A 20098-nucleotide genomic window follows, 5' to 3' on the forward strand; every position below is an offset into this window, starting at 1 on the left:
TCGGCCCCCACTCCCCTCAGGCTCACTGAAGAGTCTACAGGTACAGCAGGTAAGACCCCCACCCCTCCCCTACAGCACCCGTCTGCTCCTCTGACATCTTCTCTCCCCCCATTCTCATGGCTGCTGCACGGTCATTCCGTGGGGCAGGTGACTGGCACCCAGCTAGGGTGTACACAATCAGAACAGGCTTCATGGGCTGTCCTCAGGCAGTCTCCCGCAGATCGAGGATGAGACTAGACTCACTCACTCCAGCTGAACTGGGAATGCTCCGGCTTACCACCCACTGAGGGGCTGGTGGAGGCACCATCAATCTGTACCCCCAATAGATGCGGGCTTCACTTGGGGCACCTCAACACTTGCAAAGAAGACCTTCTTTCTAGGGCCTCCATATGCACCATGGGGTTGTACTCGTATGTGGAAACCAGAAATTAAATAGTCTCCCTGCTGACCTGCCCTGCAGGAGTCACCACAGGAGACTGTCTAATGTCTCAGTAAACAGCGCTAGTAGATCCCTCACCCCTAGATGACTGCAGTGACCTGGGGTAGCTTCCCGGACAAACAACTGACTCAGCACTGTGTGTACCCTGTGGCTAGTTATCCCTGTAATGAAGGTCCTCCACTTAGAAAAGGGGGCACAAAATTTGTCCCTGATTTCAGCTGACCTCACCTCGCCCTGGAAGCATGCATGTCAGCCTCAGCTCACCAACGTGTATTGTTCTAGATCATAGCTTTGCCCTGCACTGTTTCCTGGCAGGCCCAGGTGGAGCCTATGCAGTCCCTAAGACATCCTGCACTTGGATCCTGGCTTTGAATCAAGGATAAAGGTCAGTACAGAAACACAGGGAGACATCTATGGCTTTCCCTGATTTCTTATGCCTCTGCTCATATGACTGGTCCGGGGCCCTGGAGGGGCAGTGCAGGATTGAAGTTAATACTGTAGGTTTCTCTCATCTCACTGCTTGAGGTTCTGTTGGTAGTGGCCTTAATTAAATGCTGCATGAGACTCTCTGAACAGATTTGGTCCTATTCTGTCAGTCAAATTAATCAGAGTAGCTGGTGGAGTGGTATACTCCAGGGGGAATTTGCCAGAAACTGAGACTTCAAAGAAGGGGTGCCTATTGTTGGGAGACAATTCTCCATGGGTTTTTAGCGTTTCTGCATGTTTGGTGAGCAGAGGTACCACCTGCCTTTATTCCAGATCATCTTTCCAAGAGTGCTCTTTCACAGGGGTCCCCAACCTCCGAGATCTAATGCCTGATGATCTGAGGTGGAGCTGATGCAAAAATAACAGAAATAAAGAGCCCGATAAATGTAAAGTTCTTGAATCATCCCCAAACCACCCCCCACCCCTGCCAGTCTGTGGAAGAACTGTCTTCCATGAAACTGGTCCCTGGTGCCAAAAAAGTTGGGGACTGCTGCTATAGCAGTCTTGGAGGACAATGTTCCCTTCCGGAGCAGATAGCAGACAGCCTCACTGTTCCTGATAAAAGATTCTCCTTCCTTAAGATGGGGGTTTCTCTCTTGTAATGCCACCCACTGTGGGTGGGTGCAGGCATCCTCTGGTCCCTTTCATGTTGCCTTATGGGATTTGGGACTTGGAGAAAACCGAGGCAAGAGAATGCTGCCATTTTGACTCTAGCTATTTCTCTGAGGAATGAAGTCCTCTGTCTCTGACCCAGGAGCCTCTGCTTCTCTGCCAACTGCCTTGATAGGAGGGCGAGGTGACCCATTAGCTTGTAAGCATGGACAGTCTTGGACACCTCCCAGTTCTCAACTGCTATGTTTGGCCCGGACCACTTTTGAGCATCACGGGAGGATGAGAGTTGGAGAGGGTTGCTGTTCTAGTCCGTGGCAGGCTGTGCTGCCTGCTGTGTGTATGAGTCACGTCCAGCGTTCTCCTTTGTCCAGCCCACGGAGGCGGCTCTCCACCCAGACCAGGAAAGCTGCCTGGAGAAGTCTGGGAGGGGCTTCTGCAGCCAAACCACGTGGGTCTCTCCCATGATGCTCCACACAGCACCGCCTCTGCTTCCCGTCTGCCCAGCAGGGATAATGGCGGCACCTCCTTCAGAGGCATGGTGGGGACTCACCAGGCAGGCTCAGCCCCCGGAAGCCCTAATGAAGGTACCGCTCATTTCTGCTGTTACTGTTGCTCTCACAGATAAGGTTTATTGCATCGACCTCCACTCATTCTTTGTAAAGCTTGCCTCTCACTTAACAGCCCGTCTGTCATCTGAGTTTCTCGTTTCTACACCGAAATTGGCCAATTTACATGGCGCCCCTCACCACAGTCACTGGATGTGCCTCTGATCTAATTAGACTAATTTCAACTTCCTGGACTTAATTACTTTTAATTTAATTAATGTAGAATGCAGTACACAGGGTGATTAATTAGGAAATGCTACTGAGGGACTGGGAAGGTGTATTGCAGCATGGAAGTGCTTAAATATTATTGTGCTCATGTCCACCCTTTGCGGCTTCACACCAGAGGCTGCTGTGGCCCTGGGAGGGTTGGAGCCGAGAGAGCCCAGGGAGGGGGCAAGCGGAGCTGGGATTCAAATGGAAGTCAGTTGGCACCAAGCAGTGCCCTGTCATTTCATGGCTTTCAGCGACAACTTGTGACTTTTACAAAATTTCTTTATCTTTGGCTGCCCTGGGTTCTCATGGCTGTGTGCAGGCTTCCTCTAGTTTTGGGGAGTGGTGGCTTCTGTAGTTGTGGCGCGTGGCCTCCAGAGCGCAGGCTCAGTAGTTGTGGCACCCAGCCTCAGCTGCCCTGCAGCATGTGGAATCTTCCCAGACCAGGGATCGAACCTGTGTCCCCTGCATTGGCAGGTGGATTTTTAACCACTGGACCACCAGGGAAGTCCCAAACTAGAGACTCTTAGGGGAAGCAAAGGAAAGACAGTTGATTCCAGTGAATGAAGTTTGAGCTGAGGTAGGAATCCTATGAGGTGAGGACAAACTTTGTTCCTCCATAGAACACAGTTCACTGTTTTTCATGTACTCAATAAATAAACAAATCATAGGCTCCCTCTGAGCTGTCACACACTGCAAAATTTTTCCGCACTTGTGTATTGAATATCTGGAATAATATTAATGTTAACAAACGCTACATGCCAGGAACTCTTTTAAGCGTGTTTATATTGATTAGCTCATCATGGTCCTGGGAATTAAGTACCAAGCATGTGTGCACGCTCAGTCGCTGAGTTGTCAGATTCTGCGACCCCACCAGGCTCCTCTGTCCATGGAATTTTCCAGGAAAGGATACTGGAGTTGGTTGCCACTTTCTCCTCCAGGGGATCTTCCCCACCCAGAGATCAAACCCGAATCTCCTGCATGAGCAAGTGGATTCTTTGCATGGCAGGGCCCTGAGATATACCAAATATGGACTCAGAACCAGGCAAGGCAAAATGAGTTGTCAAAGGAAACCCAGAAGAATGCCTCATAAAGGTTGATTCAAACTACCATGAAATGCAACTCTCTCTCTGCGGCTACCGGTGTGTTTATCCAGCCATACTCTTTTCATCCTAAATACTTTACTTGTTTCCCTACGTTCCATCTCTATGTGGAAATTTACTTCTACAGAGCTGAGGGGCCAGGGCCTTGTCGCTGACCCCTGGCTTAGTGGCTCGGATTTAGGGTACTCACTGCTGTTGTCCAACCTCAATCTCTTGCCCGGAATTGAAGTCCGCACTTCAAGCTGATGCAGACCAAGTCCACCTGAGATTAATGAGACTCTGTTGCTCTCCTAGCCGGGTCCCAGCTTCTGTGGTCCAGGAGGGCGTGGGCTTGTGTGCCAGCTGTGTAACCAAGGTGGCGGGGCAATGCCTCCCAGAGGCGGCACCTGGGCCATCTGTGGAGCTACATCAGCATGCCGATGTTTGTGTGTAGGTAAATAAGCACACCACCCCACCACATCTGCACACACCCCTGCTCTGAGCCCTTCAGAGGTCACAGAAAGCTCAGGAAGAAATGCGAACCAGGGCAGCCAGAGACCAGGTCTCTCTTGGACTTGGAGGGCTTGTTTGAGACTGAGCCAAAGCCCCCCTTAGCGCCCTCCTTCCTTGACTTAACAAAGGTGAGGAGAGTCCTGCCCTGCGGTTTTGAGGGGGGATTCCATTTCTATTAAGATCACTGCTGGCCCCATAATATTAACTCGCAGTCATCTCCGTGAAAGCTGATCTGAGTGGAAAATCAAGTTAGAAAATTCCGCCTTCCCTTTCACTCACACCTCAGCAGATTAAGGGAAGGCCTGATGCTGAGTTATGGGGATTTATGGGAATGTGCAGTTGCTGGCTGTTAAGCGCTCACTCTTCGGGATGTTGGCACCCTTGCTTCCTATAAATCGTTGCTGGTATTTCTTAGCCTTTCTTTGCCAGCAACGCGGAGGCCTGCAACACCTTTTCCGTGCAGTAGCCTGTGAAAATATTGAAGTCGGGCCCAGAAAAACACCAGCCTAGAAAGGGGAAACTTTGATGTTTGCTAGTTATTTTCAGACAACCCTTGCCAAATCTTAATTTTTCTAGTTTACAAGTAAGGGATTCTGACCATCTGTCTGCTGTCAACCGATGTTTGTTTGGAAGAAGATTTTATTTTTTTTCCTCCCAATGTAGCACTCCTGTTCTTACAAGTAGTTTATTGGACTTCATAAATGTCAGCTTTTTGCAGGCATTTTGTAAGCAGCTTATGAGTTAGTGTTTAATCAAAATTGAGCAGTCAGTGTCTGTAATCAATCGGAAGCGAAAGTAACAATGAGATTGAAGCTTAAAATCCACCAACACCGTGACTGATGCCTCTCAGACTATCTCTGGGATATCTAGGCTTTCATCTGAAGGTATGGGGTGAGTAGGGTGATTGATGGAGGAAATACACACATTTTGGGTACCTATCGTGTGTTATTTTTTGACTGTGTCAGTTACTGGTTGCCAAAATAAGACTGCTGCTGCTGCTGCTGTTAAGTCACTTCAGTCGTGTCCGACTCGGTGCGACCCCACAGACGGCAGCCCACCAGGTTCCCCCGTCCCTGGGATTCTCCAGGCAAGAACACTGGAGTGGGTTGCCATTCCTTTCTCCACAAAATAAGACAAACCACCCTGAACTCAGAGTCTTAAAACAAAAATTTTTTAGCTCCTTAACTTAAGTTAGCTGGGAGCTCCTTCCAACCTTGGCTGAACTCTCTAAAGGTCTAGGAATGGGTCCTGTTGGTTGATCTTGACCCCATCTGGGATGACTGGGCCAACTCCGGCAATAACTGGCCCGTGTTTCTCATCCTCCACCGGGTTGGCTCAGGCATATTCTCGTGGTGGTAGCAGAGTGCAGAATCATGCAAACGCTTGATTTCAAGTGCGTTCCCAAACTTCTGCTTGCTTGCCATTGCAAACACCCCATTAGCCAAAGCAAGTGACATGGCCTAACTCCGTCAAAGAGGGGAATAGACTCCACCTCTTAATGGTGAAGGAATTATAAACTCACAGGCATAGACCATGGGCACAGGGACAGGTAAAGAATTAGAGCCCATGATGGTAATCAACCTACCGCAGTGATGCTGGGAATCCCACAAGGAGGTAATTGTGATAACGCCCACATCCAGCTGGAGAAAGAGAAATTCAGAGATGAAGTCGTTTGCCTAAGGTGTCTCTGCAGTTAGCAGTTAAGTTGGGAGTCTTTATTAGCTTAGCTTCTGATTTACTTTTGGCTCCCTGACTCTGTTTTTTTCCCTGGGAATAGGTAAAGCAAGCATAGTGGGAGATTCTTAGAAATTATTGATCCACCTCCTCATTTTGCAGATGGCATAATTGAAACCCAGTTTGGGGAGAGGTCTCAAGCAGAGCAGTGAGACATGAAAAGGCTGGGGCTCTCAGGAAGTGCTCTTTCAGTAACCCAGCGACACCCATGCCTCTCCAGTCCCTTGTGGGACCTTATTCTGCAGGAAGCCTGCTGAGAATTTCAGGCCCTCTCCACCAGCCATGAAAACAGTACCTTCCCAGCAGGCTCTGCAGCATGGCTTTGTCATGGATGGCAGCCTCAAGAGAATACTACCACTCTTTAAGGGATTCCCAGGTGCAGCAAGAAAGCTGAAACTTTTGCTAGGTTTGCTAGAGAGGACTGTTAAATGCTGAAGGCCTTTGATGACATCATTACTAAATGCCTTCCTTGATCAGCGGTATGGACTGAATTGTATCCCTTCGAATGTGTATTTTAAAACTCTAACCCCTAGTTGACTCCATCTGGAAACAGGGTCTTTAGGAGGTAATTTAAGTTTACATGAGGTCTTAAGGCTGGGGCCCTAATCCAACAGGACTGTGGCCCCATAGAAAGATAAAGCTCTGTCCCTTCCCATATACACACCGAGGAAAGGCCATATGACATACAGTGAGAAGGCAGTCATCTGCAAACATGACCATACCAGCACCTCCAGGACTGTGAGAAGATACTTTTTTGTTGTCTGAAAAATTTGGTCTATGATATTTTGCTATGGCAGCCTGACCTGCTTATTCAGTTGGGGAGTCAGATTATTAGATGGTTATTCATGTTGTTCATGCATTGGCTTAGATGTTTAACCAGTATTTATTGAACTCATACTATGGGTAACCTTTCCATATTCCACTGGGTAGGAGCCTGGGACTCCTCCTGGAGGGGTGTTCTGGAGTCAGGGACAGCCTTTCATGCTGCCCACATTGGTTCCCTGTCCATTATGTAGGCAGCCAGCCTTCCATGTGTAGGTTTTCCCTCCAGGGTAACAGGATGAAGGCCCCAGAGGAGGAGGAGGCAGAATTGCCTGGTTGATTGTCCCAGCAGCTCTCCATCTGGCTCCCAGAGTGGTCAGGGGCTGTTGGAGGGTGTTTGCTCTGCTACTTGTAACTGCCCTGCAAAGTGTCCCAAGAAGTCACATGGACAGTGAAATTTTTGGATGAATTAAATCTGAGACATCCTGAAGACTTCAGAATCCTGAAATCCAATGTCTGGTTAAACGATCCTAACATCTTAGCTCTATTTTCCCTTGTTCTTCTATTCCCACAAGAGCATCATGAAAATGTTCTCCAGCATCTGGAAGGGCATTTTTGGCCAAGATCTGTGAGCACTGATTGGCTGGACCAGGTGGGAAGGGTGGCAACGGGAACAGATACAGGAAAGGGAGAGGTTGTTCTGTTTCTCCTCTGCTACCAACTTCCCTGCCTCTAACAGACCAGCGTCATGTTACGAGGGTTGGTAAAAACTGTCAGGAGGAGGTACATCCCTGGTGGTCCAGTGATCAAGAATCTGCCTGCTGATGCAGAGGCCATGGGTTCGATCCCTGGTCTGGCAAGATTCCATATGCCACCGGGCAACTAAGTACACACACTGTAACTACTGAGCCTGCCTGTTGTAACTACTGAAGCCCATGTGTCCAGAGTCTGTGCTCTGCAACAAGAGAAGCCATCACAATGAGAAGCCTCTGCACTGCAACGAGGGAGAAGACCCTGCTCGCAGCAACGGGGACGCAACACAGCCATAAATAAATCAATACAAACTATTCTTAGGAAACCATCAGGAGGAAAGCGAAGGTCAAGAGAGAGACTGAGGTACTCCTAAGAATTGATTTCCTGGCTTCTCCCCTCCCTCTTCCCTCTTGCTGATCCCCCTTAGCTCCCCTGAGTTGCCCTCCATCCCCTCGTCTCCTCTATCCTGACTTCTCTGGGCAGCATCGTGCCAAGGAAAGAGCCAGCCTACCTTCAGTTAAACTCTACTCAATGTCTGTTTATCCTTGACAGTCAATAAACACCCCCCTGAACCTCAGTTTCCTAAGCTGTAACAGGAAAGACCTGGATTTTTTTGAGGTTGCTATAAAACCCATACAGTCACACCCAAGAGAGTGTCTTACTCACGGACATTCAATTAATATCCTTTCATCATCCTCCTGCTCCCTACTCCTGTTGACCTGAACCTTCATGGTACTTTCCTCTCCCTTCAATAATTTAACGTTCATGGTTTATTAAACAGAGGCTTCCTAATGGGCTGTTATTGACCTGGCCAAGAACAGATCTTCCCCTGTGGGGTTTTCAGGCCCCCGAAGGAAGAGTAGCTGATGGGGGGGAGGTGCTGATGGTGATGGCATCCTCTTTCCAGGAGGGAGAGTTGGATCCTTCATGCCTGGGAAAACTCCTAGCATCCTGAAATCTCAGTTTTTGCAAAATAAGGCTCATATTTCCTTTCCTATAAGGTTTATACGGAAATTGAAACAAATTATGTGAAACTTTCAGCTCCTCACCCCTTCCTGCTCTGCACCTAGGACTCAGGCCAGCTTCTAATTTGGGGGAGGGGGTGAGTTACCCACCTGGTCTCTTTGTAGAACCTAGGGGTTCCCCCAGAATTGGTTGTATTGCTTGAAGCATCACCATCAAAAAATTCATTCCTTTGGATCCTTATGGGCAATTTCACCTCCGAGAAATCTTGTGCTAAAAAGGCAGACCCTTGGGATTCCAGCTGCTGTTTCCTGGCTCTGATACTGCCAAGTGTCACTATGTGACTTCGGATAAGTCACTTCCCATCTCTGGGCTTCTGTGTTCTCCAATGTAAAATTAAGGGCTTGGGTTGTATGGAATCTAGGATTTTGATTAGCTCAAAAATTTAACTGTGAGTTTTCTAGCAGAGTTCCAGGAGATGGAACTCCAGATAGGTAGGTTTGGTGAGGATATGTTGAGAGGGCAGGAGCAAGGGATATGGGGTGGATCAGGCAGAGGTGGTTTGCTTGGTATGGAGCCTGTACCCACTCAAGTCTATTAAAGCTGATGGTTCAAATTGAGGCCCACTCGTGGACTGACTGATTATTCATTCATTCATTCCCTTCGTAGGATCCTCTTTGAGCCTCCTAGCCCAAATGCCCTCTCCCTCCCGTGATCTTCAGCAGCCCTTACAGCCTGACTGCTGCCTCTTTTTGACATCTCCTCCACTATCCCCTACTGGCCCTGGGTGTCCCCAGATGGCCTTATATGTACTGTTCCATGCCCTCTGTGCCCTCACATTGGAAGGCCTTCCTTTCCATCTCTACCTCCCAAAGTCCTGGCCATCACTTAAGGGCCTGCTCAGAAGCCACCTCCTCCAGGAAGTCTTCCCAGGCATCTAATTAAAAACTTTCCCTGTGCTTGCTCTATACTCATTTAATGTCCTTCAGTGTCTACCCATTGACATAAGACAAGGCCAAGCCCTTGTCTTATCTCCCCAGCCTCAACTCTCACCGTTGCCCTCTCCACCCACCAGCCAGCTGTAGGTCGGCCCAGGGTCTCTTACTCCCATGCATGTCTGAAGCTGCTTCTCTCCTAGGAAACCTGATCCCCACCCTGTGCCCACAGTGAGGGCACTTAGGGACTCTAAAACTCTGCTCATATCCCCTGTACTGATGAAAATTTCTTGAACTCATTTTTTGGTCTGCATTCTCTGCTTTGTGAAGTAAGTGAAATGAAAGTCGCTCAGTCATATCCAACTCTTTGTGACCCCATGGACTATAGCCCACCAGGCTCCTCTGTCCGTGGAATTCTCCAGGCAAGAATACTGGAGTGGGTGGCCATTCCCTTCTCCAGGGGATCTTCCCTACCCAGGGATCAAACCCAGGTCTCCTGCATTGCCATGAGCCAGACTTGTGCATGAGTCTGATGACCCTGGGTTGTTTGTCTCTGAGTGTACAGTGCCTTACATAGAGCCTGGCACTTAGCAGGTGCTCAATAAATGTGACATTGAAGAGAATTTTCCCATGTGTCCTTCACAGAATCTGGCAGCAGCTGGGGCCCCAGGTAGGTGTGTTGATAGGATCCTTGATTCAAAGCTCTGTTTGCAGCAGCTCTGGGGTTTGGATGGGGCCTTGGAGCTGGCAGAACTGACAATATGACTCCAGTGGTGAGGGTATGCATATGTGTGAGACGGGGGTGGATGTGAGCATGCCTGCTGGGGTCTTGGTGTCCTGCCACACATGAGGGAAGCTTTAGCTCCCAGGATCTCAAGCCTCTCCCCTGACATCCTTTCCTCCTGGGCACCTGGCTGTCAGCCTACCACTCTAGTCAAGGCCAGAGCTGCTCGCGGGGGGCTCTCTCAAGTCATGTAGGGAGACGGTGTTCTGTAGGAGACTGGGCACAACCTTGGGGCTGCACAGACCTGAGCTGGGTAGCCTTGAGAAGGCCCCTGATGTGAGCATCCTCTGGGGTAATTACTCACGCAGGGCTGCCCCTGAAGACCCCATGTGAAGATCTGATTTAATCTTTGCAACCACCTTTGTTTGCAGAGGGGAAGCTGAGGAATGGGGAGGTTAAGTTACTTATCTTAGATCAAAATGTAGCTGCCTGAAGAGTAGGGGTGATAAAGCTGGACAACCTTAGTTCACAGCCCACGCCTGGGGCACGGCGCCTTCTCCCTGGGACACCGTGATGTCTCCTTGAGGGTATTGAATTTGTGTAAATAAATGACATTTCTGACCTGCCTGGAACAGAGCAGGCTGCAACCAGTGGAAGCTGATGCTATTGACATCTAATTTGACCCTCTCACTTTAAAGGTGAGGAAACTGGGTTACAGTGTGTATGAGTGACTTGATAGCCAGGCTGTGAACTGGGGGGACTCAAAATCAGGTCTCCTGATGGCCAATGGCACTTTTCATTACGCTGTGCCCTTAGAAGGTAGGGTAAAAATTAGAAGGAAAGAGAATCTAACGTTTTGGAGAAATAAGGCAGAGAGGGAGGTGGGCCAGGAGGGTGGTTGAAGATATAGGAAGATCTGTGTGTGTGTGCCTGCTCAGTCACTTCAGTTGTGTCTGACTCTTTGTGACCCTGTGGACTGTAGCCGGCCAGGCTCCTCTGTCCATGGGATTCTCCAGGCAAGATACTGGAGTGGGTATTCATCCCCTTCTCTAAGAGATCTTCCTGATCCAGGGATCAAACCCATCTCTTACATCTCCTGCATGGGCAGCTGGATTCTTTACCACTAGTGCCACCTGGGAAGCTCTGGAGGCTCTTATGCTAGTGATAGGAAATATCTCAGAGATCTTAGATATCATTTCAAGAACTCATGCAGACTTTGCCTTCTTTCCCACAGTGTATCCACTTGTGGAAGTGGAATGAATGAATACAGCTACATCATGAATACCTGGCTGACCAGCCTAGATGGGACTGTGTCAAAGGGCTCCATCTTTGATCACATCTTGTTCAACACTTTTACCAGTGACTATGCTGGAATTACAGCTGTAGGGAGAGCGTGAACATTTATTGAGAATCTTTTAAGTATCAACAACCTCTGTAAGTATTTTACATAAATTATTTACTCCCCATAACATTCCTGTAAGAAAGGTTGAATTCCTGCTTTACAGACCAGGAGAGGGTGAGTCCTGTATCCACTGATGTACTAAGACCTTGGTCCCAGATAGGTCTGACTCCAAAGGCTGGGGCACTGAGTCACCCACAGGGCTGAACTACCTTGTGACTAGGGGCTTGTGAGAAGGTGGAAGGGATGGACAATACAGGGAAGGTGAGAGGCAGGACCCAAAACAGCCTCAATAGGGCTGAAATTAACATTGGGCTACAGTGAGTGCCTACCAAGCTGAACGGCCTCAGAGACCTCTGTTCACACTGGGGTTCAGAATACCCACTGGACACATACAGGATGTGGGATACCTGGGCCAACAGCACAAGTGAAAGATGTTGGGTTTTTAGTTGACAGGAAGTCTTTCTGAGTCAATAGTGGAAGGTGGCAGCCAGCAAAGCTAGTGTCACTGCAGCTGTGGCAAGTGGAGGGCAATGAACAGGGGAGGGAGGAGAGACTCTTAAATCAGGGTGCAAGCAGGAAATGCAGTCCTGGAAACCTCAGTGGGAAAGGGGCACCGACTATTGGCTGGGATCTCAGATGTGGGGGTTGGGGTGGGAGGGGGCTTTTGGCTATTGCTGCATCTCCATCATCCTTTGTCCAAAGCATGGTAATAATGTATTTCTGAGCAAGTATAACCCCTTCTGCATTTTTCTGCATTTGCCTTACCTGCCTTGGGAATATGCTACTTCCTATGTTTTTATTCTTAAATTAATGTAACCTGAGTAAATGTAGGGATTCCTTGTGACCCAGTCTCTACACCGTTACATTCAAAGAAGCACAGTCCAGCAAGGAAATGAAAGGAAGAGGTTTCAGCCTTAACACACATCTCTCAAAGACATGAAAAAAGGATGAGGCCTCCTTTTGCTTCTCTGTCTAATTACCTTGGGCTTCAAATCTCTAGAACCTTTCACTTTACCAAAGCATCCCAAATCCTCCTGACATCAATCCACCCAACAGGCCACCTTTCCTTTGTCCTTCCACATCTCCCTTATATATACTAGATGGACTTAACCTCTGTGTCTCTGTTTGCTAGTCCCTCCGTCTCCCTTCCTCTTCATTCTTTCCATTCTGTTGCTGACCCCAATTTCTCAGCACAGACAAGGGCTCCAGAACTGATTCAAAAATTTCTCTAAGTCTCAGAGGTGGCTTCATCTGGAAAGATGACAAGAACCAAAGGTGCATTCAGACTTAAGGTGAGATCTCAGATGAATCAGACTGAATCTCTGGGATCCTCCTTCTGTACTTTCCAGTAATATTGTCACTGGATCTCTGTAGCAGGTAGCGCCCAACCTGAGCACTTTTGACATGTGCTTCAGATCAGTGAAAGGGCTTACATGATTTAGACTTGTCTGAGAGGATTGGAGTAGGGTCTCAAAGTAAAACGCCTCCACAGTACCCAAAGACAGCATCAGAATGACTAAACCTCGTAAGAGTCTAAAAACAAGCAAATCATAACACGAATCAAGCTACCCCCCCATCCCCAGCATAGTCTCTCCATGCTGTCTGTCCATCCCTATTCTCCCAGGATCTGGGATGGCCAAGTTTGAACTCTTCTTAGGGAGCTGGATGAGAAGCAGCACAGGCAAGAACTACATTCTTAATGGGGGAAGTAGCAATGGGGGATGGTGGTGGAGAGGCTGGGTACACTCTACGTCTGAAACTTGTCCTCATTGCGTTAGCATATGGTCACCGTGGGTGGAAAAGCCTGGCCACCCATGCACACGAACCCACCGCAGATTGCCATGTGATAGCTAGTTGCCTGAACAACAGTCAGCAGAGGCCCTTCTTCACCCATCACCTTGTGTATTTCATTCCCATTACGCCTCATTGGGCTCCTTTTTTTTTTTTTAGAGCTGACTCTCGTTACTTTGATGGCATAGCCTTCGATGTGCTGGCCGAGACAGCATTCACCCACACTACAGGGTTCTGCTGCCCTCCCCAGCCCTCTCTGCAGCCAGGTGGGGGCCCTGTGGCTCCTGTTGACTGAGAGCCTGAGACCCAGGCAGTTAAGAGCTGGTATGCCTTCTCCTTGTTCCCCCTTGGCTGTGCTGACTTTGGAAGCCCTGTGTTCCAGATGGCATGCAAAATGGGGACAATTCTCCCAACTCACGTTGCACTTTACAAAAGCAAGAAATAAACTTGCATTGTATTAAGCCCCTGAGAACTCAATGCTGTTACTGCAGCATGGTCCAGCCTAGCCCCGTGAATGCCCAGAACATCAGAATGAACAGAGTGATTGCCATTCTTGAGGTCTGTCATGTAGCTGAAACAAGAAGCTGTCTCTGAAGCCCCCCAGGGCAGCTGATTGACGCTTTTTCTTACTGTCATCACCCAGCACAGATGGCGCTTCCTGTTTGGTAACACCTCACGTGGGCTCCTCGTCCCCCACCAACTCTGCCAGTCACCATCCCACATAGTCAAGCATGCACAGGATTACAGGTTTGCCAAGAACACATCCTCGTGTCTGCCAAGGAGTGCCTGTTGGAGGAGGAATTCAAACAGAGGATGTTCGGAGGTGAAATGGACTGCCTTGGGGGTGGTAAACTTGTATCTGATGTGAGCAAGTGGAAGTTCTGTGTCCATTGGGTTTGCTGAGGGGGGAGCAGGAAGGGGGGTGTCAGCCCTGAATGGGGAGGGGTTGGGTTTGGAGACACAGGATAGACCAGATGACTTTCAAGTCCCATCCAACTCTGAGAGTCCCCAACATAGAGTCTAATACTTTTTAAATTTTTTCTAAAGGGGATGCATAGATATGTTTTGGACACTAAGAAAGTAAAAACTTATGAAATCAAACAGAAATAGCCTGGCTTAACAAGCAAGTAAGTATCAGAACTCTGACATTATCCATTCTTAAAGATGGAGCCTCATGAGATCAGCATTCTCAGCCCTCCTAAGAGTGGTCCCGAAGGCCGGTGAAGCATATCTGTAATCTACACGTCAGCTGCGAGGAAGGCCAAGCTGTGGGTGGAGTGGGAGCCTTGAGACAGACCAAAGCCATCGTGATAACAGCCCCATAATGGGGACACTGGTGTCTTATCATGCGCAAAGCATTTTCCCTGACATCCTGAGTGCTCACAGATGACTATCTCCGAGCTGATTATCCTATACCATACGTGATCATATATCTCCGAATGTATTAGTATACCCTCAGGAGAAGAAGTTCTGCCATTTTAATTGTACAGATGGTCAGGGAGATTTTCAGAGATTTATCCCCCCAAGATCATGAAGCAAGTGAGGATGAGATGTCAGACTTGAAGTCAGATCCTTTGACTCCAAGTGATGGATTTTAAAGCAAAAGAGCACATCTATTCTGGGCACTAGAAGCTAGGGCTGAAATCAGTTCACACGCTCCTTGGTCCCTAAGGAACTTTCACTTTCAGCCTGCACGCTTGTGGAGGGGGAGGTGTTACAGGGAGGGAAAGCTCTGAACGGCTTCTAGGTGAGAGGGGTTTTCTTGGGAAAAGTCATGGACTGGAGGATAGAATGCTGGAGTGCAGGCCTCAACTCTTTGACCCACTTTATGTCTGTGAAACTTCAGGTTCCTCATCTGAGAATGGGAGGAAAGACATTGATATCCACCTTAAAAAGGACGTCTGTGAGGACCCAGTAGAGGATGGGATCAAAGTGTTTGGAAAACCCTATGAAAATTGAGGCTCTCATTTCAAGTAACAGTGCTTCAGCTGCAAGTAACAGAACGACAGCTCCAGGGGTTTTACCAGCCAAAGCTTTCTTTTTCTCATGAAATAAGAAGTCCTTGGTGAGTTGTATAGGGCAGGGCACAAGGATAATAATGCCATGGAGGGCCTGGCTTTTTTCTGTTCTTCTGCTCTAACTTCATCCTCACACAGTTACCTCACAAACACAAGGTGGCTGCTGTACCTCCAGGCCTCATGTTCAAGTTCCAAGCAGGAAAAAGAAGAGAGAAGGAGAAAGAGTTGGTGCCTATAGTAGGAGTGCAAACATTTTCTTAGAAATGCCATAACTCACTGGCCAGAACTGTAATCAGAAGGCCAGCTTCTATACACAGGAGCCTGGGGATGTGAGGATTTGTGGCAAGGTACACCATCACTCTGATCAAATCCAGGGTTTGAATGGAAAAGGAGAAGCCAGAATCCATGATGGATGAAGCTGGCGGTAGTGCCTGTTATAGCTCTGCTACTGCCATGGGTGCTGAATTCATGGGGATCCTTCACATTCAGTCGCTGGGTTGGGGTGAAGGCAAGTCAGTAAATCCTTTGAGGAAATAATGAAATGCAGTATCCTATTGTTGGAATGGGAAACAGAGTCAGGCTGGATGAATGCTGAACAAGCAGAAGGGTGAATGCTGCTGCAGGTCCGGGAGGCCGAGAGATAGAGGTTCAGGGCCCCCTCCCTCCACCCCGTCCTCTTTCTCATTTGTTCAGTTTCATGAGTCCTGTTGACTGGGGCTGGGAGAATTGAATCCGGGGAGCTCATTTCTAGCCACTGTGTTTGTATATGTCTCCACCCGAAGATGTCTAACCACAGACTTCCTCTTGACTCCTGGCAACAGAGAGAAAACAAAACCACAGCAGCTTTCATTGCTGAAAACACAAAACTGACTCGTTTGCCTAATAAGCCCAGATGGAAGGGCTTTATTTCTGGGAGGAAATGCTGAAGTCTCCAGTCCAAGGAGCCTCTGGTGGGCAGTCAGATCGCCACAGACTGAAATGTGATGTCCAGGCGGAAGGCAGCCACTAGCCCAGGGGTCAGGAGCCCAGGGGCAGGGGCCACATCACTGACCAGTGGGGCCTGGCCTGACAGACATGCTTGCAGAACGGGCCCTTTACCCAGCCCTGCAATCCTATTAGTCTCTTCAGCCAATTTTGATTTTATGGAATCTGTGTATTTTCTTTTCTCTTATTTTCCATGCTATTAATTTCAGCTATTGATTAACTCCCATTTCATCCTTGCTTTTTCTGTTTGCTTTTCTCATTTCTTATGATATGTCTTCAGGTCTGTACATATTCCCCTGGAGCTGAGCTTTTTTTTTTTTATAGATCTCATAGGTTTTGGAAATAAAATGTTCCACTTTTCATCGCTTTTTAGATGATTTTTAATTTCAGTTTTAATGTTTCTTGATCCATGGGTTATCTAGAAGGATGTTTATTAATTTCCAAGTAGTTAAGAATATTTTCAGCCACATTATGTTTTGTATTTAAAATTTTTAGATTATAGTAATTGACTGTGGCCTGTTAAAACCTCCAATTTTAAATTTAAAAAAATTCTTTTTCTTGTGTCCAAGTATGTGATCACAGTTTTTAAATGTTCCATGGAGAAGAGAAAGCTGAGCTGGTCAGAGAAAAAAGTTGAGTTTCAAAATGTCCTGTTTCTGCAGACACATGGCCCAGTTTGAAATCTCTGTCCCTTATCAGCTGTGTGTCTGTCCATGAAGACGGAATTTTTCTGCACTTACTTTCCATCTTTAAAATGGGGACATTCCACCTCCTCACCTTGCTGTGACGGTTGTATGAGATTGTGTTTGTAAACATGCCTGGCACAGAGTAGGCTCTCACTAAGTAGAAACATTGCTGTTTTTGTTGTTTTGTTATTTTTGTAGAAAGGGAGGAACATTTTATGTCTGTGCCCTGAGCTTTATTCCTAACCCAGGTCTGTGGTTCATGCTTATTGTGGGGACGAAGGAAAGAGGAAACGGATGACTCAAGGCAGCCATCACCCTCCCTGTGAGGGGAGGCACCTGCAGCCCAGAAGAATGGGGCCACTTGATCCAGGAAGCACAGCCCTTTGTGGGCAAAGCCAGACTTCAAACCCAGGCCTCAGCGGTCCCTCCCCCTCTGCTGGCAGCTGCTCTGGTTTCTCTCTCGAAAGAAGAGACAGTTGACCGAAGGTTGGCCTCTAAAATGCAGGGAGGACTGGAGGCAGTGGTGGGGTGACAACTTCTGGGCTGGTCATTTTACACCGTCATCGTCTGGAAGAGTAACTCCGAGGTCAGGAAGTTCCAAGGGAAGACGCAGAAAAAGTCTACATGGTTGGGTGCTTTGGTCATCACTGTTTCTTTGCTCAGTGAGGGTGGGGGGAAAGCTAGGCTTGAGCTACGGGAGGGCACCCCAGGAGGTGTTTGCACTCCTCTGGGTCTCAGTCCTTCATGCCAGTCTGCCCTGCTGTCCTAGCCCAGATACTGACCCCAACAAAGGCTGGTCCTCCCCGGGACCCAATCTTCTCTGCAGGAGCTACTAGGGGCAGGAGTCTGATGTTATTGACCAGGGTGGTTCGGCTGCATGGATATGCTTATGGAAAGTGCAGGGACTGGGGTAGAGCTTGAGCTGCACTGTGGAGGCTTAATTAAGAAGTAAGGCAAAATGGGATATGGGGCTGGCTATGCCCGCCTGCTGACATCTGAGACAGGCTGGCACTGTGCCCTGGGGCACACAGAAGGCATGGGACCTTCTTTATGGTGGGAGGTTGGGGAGGGGAGGAAATTGCAGGACAGGATTACAAGGTAGAGGGTGGCTGGGTTTTCTTACTGGGGCCAGGGCATTGAGCTTACAAGAAAAGGACCACTTCTTGGTCAAGGATTCCCTGTATCTGGAAGCATCATGTAACTATGCTGTGCATGGACCATGAACAGACAAGGATACAGACACAGCAGCGCATGGCTAAAGCACCTGTGTGGACATATCTGGGCAGCCAGTCTCTGACCTTAGACATGGTACATATTGTGGGTAAGGCTTGGGATTACAGGCTGATTCTAGTGGCTCTTCCATATGCAAATTAAAATATATGGCTCCCTCATGATGATTATAAAAATTAAGTCAGTATGTGCAAAAGTACTTTCAAAATATCACAAATACAGAAGAAATTTATGGTGTATAGAATTTGGTTAGAAATGCATGCTGATTCTCTAATCTGCCCACAGCCCTTTGTCAGAAGCTGTAGAGGAGTCAAGTGCAGTTAGGTCTTAGGCTTTCTCAATTGAAATGCTTTACAAACTTCATCTTCCCTCCTTCTTCCTTCAACACACTTGAATTATGCACCTAGTACATACCAGGTTTTGACGAGCAGCTGAATAATCTAGCGATCACTGTCTACTAGGGAGAGACATGAGCAAGTGGGTGGGTCTGAGGCCCAGTGTGGTAGCCAGGGACTGTCATAGACAGACAGGCGTCTGTGGGCACGAGGTAGGAGGCCACAGGCAACAAGCCCAGGAAGGCCTGGAAAGCTTCAGGTGAAGGGGGACATGGAGGTGGATCTTGATGAAGCAGCCAGAATGGGGGACTGAGTCCTCACGGGGAACCAGGGCAGAAGACACAGCATGCACGGAGGCACAGGGTGTGAGACTCAGTGCACCAGGGCCTCAGTGAACGTCGCCCCTCTGAGCCTCGGGCTATCGTCTCTAAAATAGGGATAGGTGACGAGCATTCTCTTGGGAATCTATGTCCTTGGTCAGAAGGAATAGCCAGAAGGTGGCATGGGTGTGTGGACAGAGGCCAGTTTACACTGAATCTGGCACTGGAGAGACCCAGAGAATAAGTTGTGACCCTAGCCACTGCAGAGCCCACAGTATCTTTTCTTAGAAGTCAAGGAAGGAAAATCTGGTCCGAGTTTTGATAAATTAAGCAAGGCCAGGAAATATGGGAGCGCAGGGGAGGAGCCCTCAGCCCAGCCTGTGAAGTTAGAGTTTTCCTGGAAGCAGTGTGTGCAGAACTAGTGTCCTTCCTGAAAGTCAGGAGGAAATGAGCACAGCAAAGAAGGAAGCACAGGAAAGTCCAGGCAGAGGGAACAGAATAGGCAAAGGTGTGGAGGTGAAAACCAAGACATGACATAGGAAATGGGGGGTGGGTGATGGGGCTGCAGGAAGTGGAACTTGGACTTTATCCCATATGCAGCAGGGAGCATTTGAGAATGAGCGGCACAAGGGAAAGGATTTCTTAGACTCTGCCACCAGTACGGCAGTTGTGAGTGGGCCAAGGGGAGACAGGTTGCAGAAGCCCTAGACGCCAGCATGTCTAGATGGGGCCTAGCATGAGCACTGTGCAGGTTCTGCTCTTCCCCACATAACTCTCCCTTAGTCCACAGAGGGTGGGGCCCAGGGCCCTGAGAACTCCCTTGCAGGGCGGGGTCTTCAGAGCAGCCCTCTGAGAGGATTCTTGTTGTTGTTCAGTCACTAAATTATGTCTTTTTGTGACCCCTATGGACTGCAGCATGCCAGGCTTCCCTGTCCTTCACTGTCTCCCAGAGTTTGCTCAAACTCATGTCCGTTGAGTCAGTGATGCCATCCAACCATCTCATCCACTCTGAGGAAACCCTCCTCGAATCCTGATGGTCTAGCCGGGGCCCCTTGGCTGCAAAGGACTACTGGTTGCTCAAGCAAAATGATGACCTCGTGGGAAGGATATGGCCGTATTTAAAAAACAACCCAAGGGTGAAACATTCATCCCTGCCACCGAGGAACTAGAACCAGGAACTGCAAAGTCGTGCCTGTGTCTTTCCCGCCTCACGCCCCCAAGCGTCTCTTCCTCTTTTCTTTCCATTTCCAGCCAGCTTCCTCTGTTAGCAGCACATAGCTGCCCAGCTCCTGTGTCCCACTGCCCAGTGTCCCATGGAGGTGGAGGGGAGGGTCTGGGTTCTAAACTCCCAGGGGAGTGTCTGATTGGCTGAGATCAGGCAGCAGTCTGGGGACCTCGGGGTAATACCCCCAGAGGGGAGATCTCCTGGCAGCATGGCCCCAGAGCCCTGCCCCCGATGGGGGTGTTGGGGGTGGTTCTTAGGAGAGGGGTACTGGCCCTGGATTAGCTCCTAA

At 48.7% G+C, this 20098-nt stretch overlaps 1 long non-coding RNA gene across 4 annotated transcripts in view; it reads left to right on the top strand.

The window, feature by feature from the left end:
* The window catches only part of LOC129562691 (uncharacterized), a 60079-nt gene that overhangs the window by 33630 nt on the left and 6351 nt on the right, over positions 1–20098 (top strand). The window contains exons 1-5 of one of the 4 annotated variants that reach the window (XR_016038285.1): positions 2042–2121; positions 11053–11252; positions 13171–13335; positions 13655–13834; positions 14858–15076. This is a non-coding gene — a long non-coding RNA (uncharacterized LOC129562691). Of the gene's footprint in view, positions 1–2041; positions 2122–11052; positions 11253–13170; positions 13336–13654; positions 13835–14857; positions 15077–15850; positions 19999–20098 lie in introns of those variants that run through there. The other 3 variants (XR_016038286.1, XR_008687247.2, XR_016038284.1) reach the window with 3 other exon arrangements.

The sequence above is a fragment of the Moschus berezovskii genome, chromosome 9, assembly GCF_049115385.1.
Source record: "Moschus berezovskii isolate FMDL1 chromosome 9, NW_MosBer_1.0, whole genome shotgun sequence".
Lineage (NCBI taxonomy): Eukaryota > Metazoa > Chordata > Mammalia > Artiodactyla > Moschidae > Moschus > Moschus berezovskii.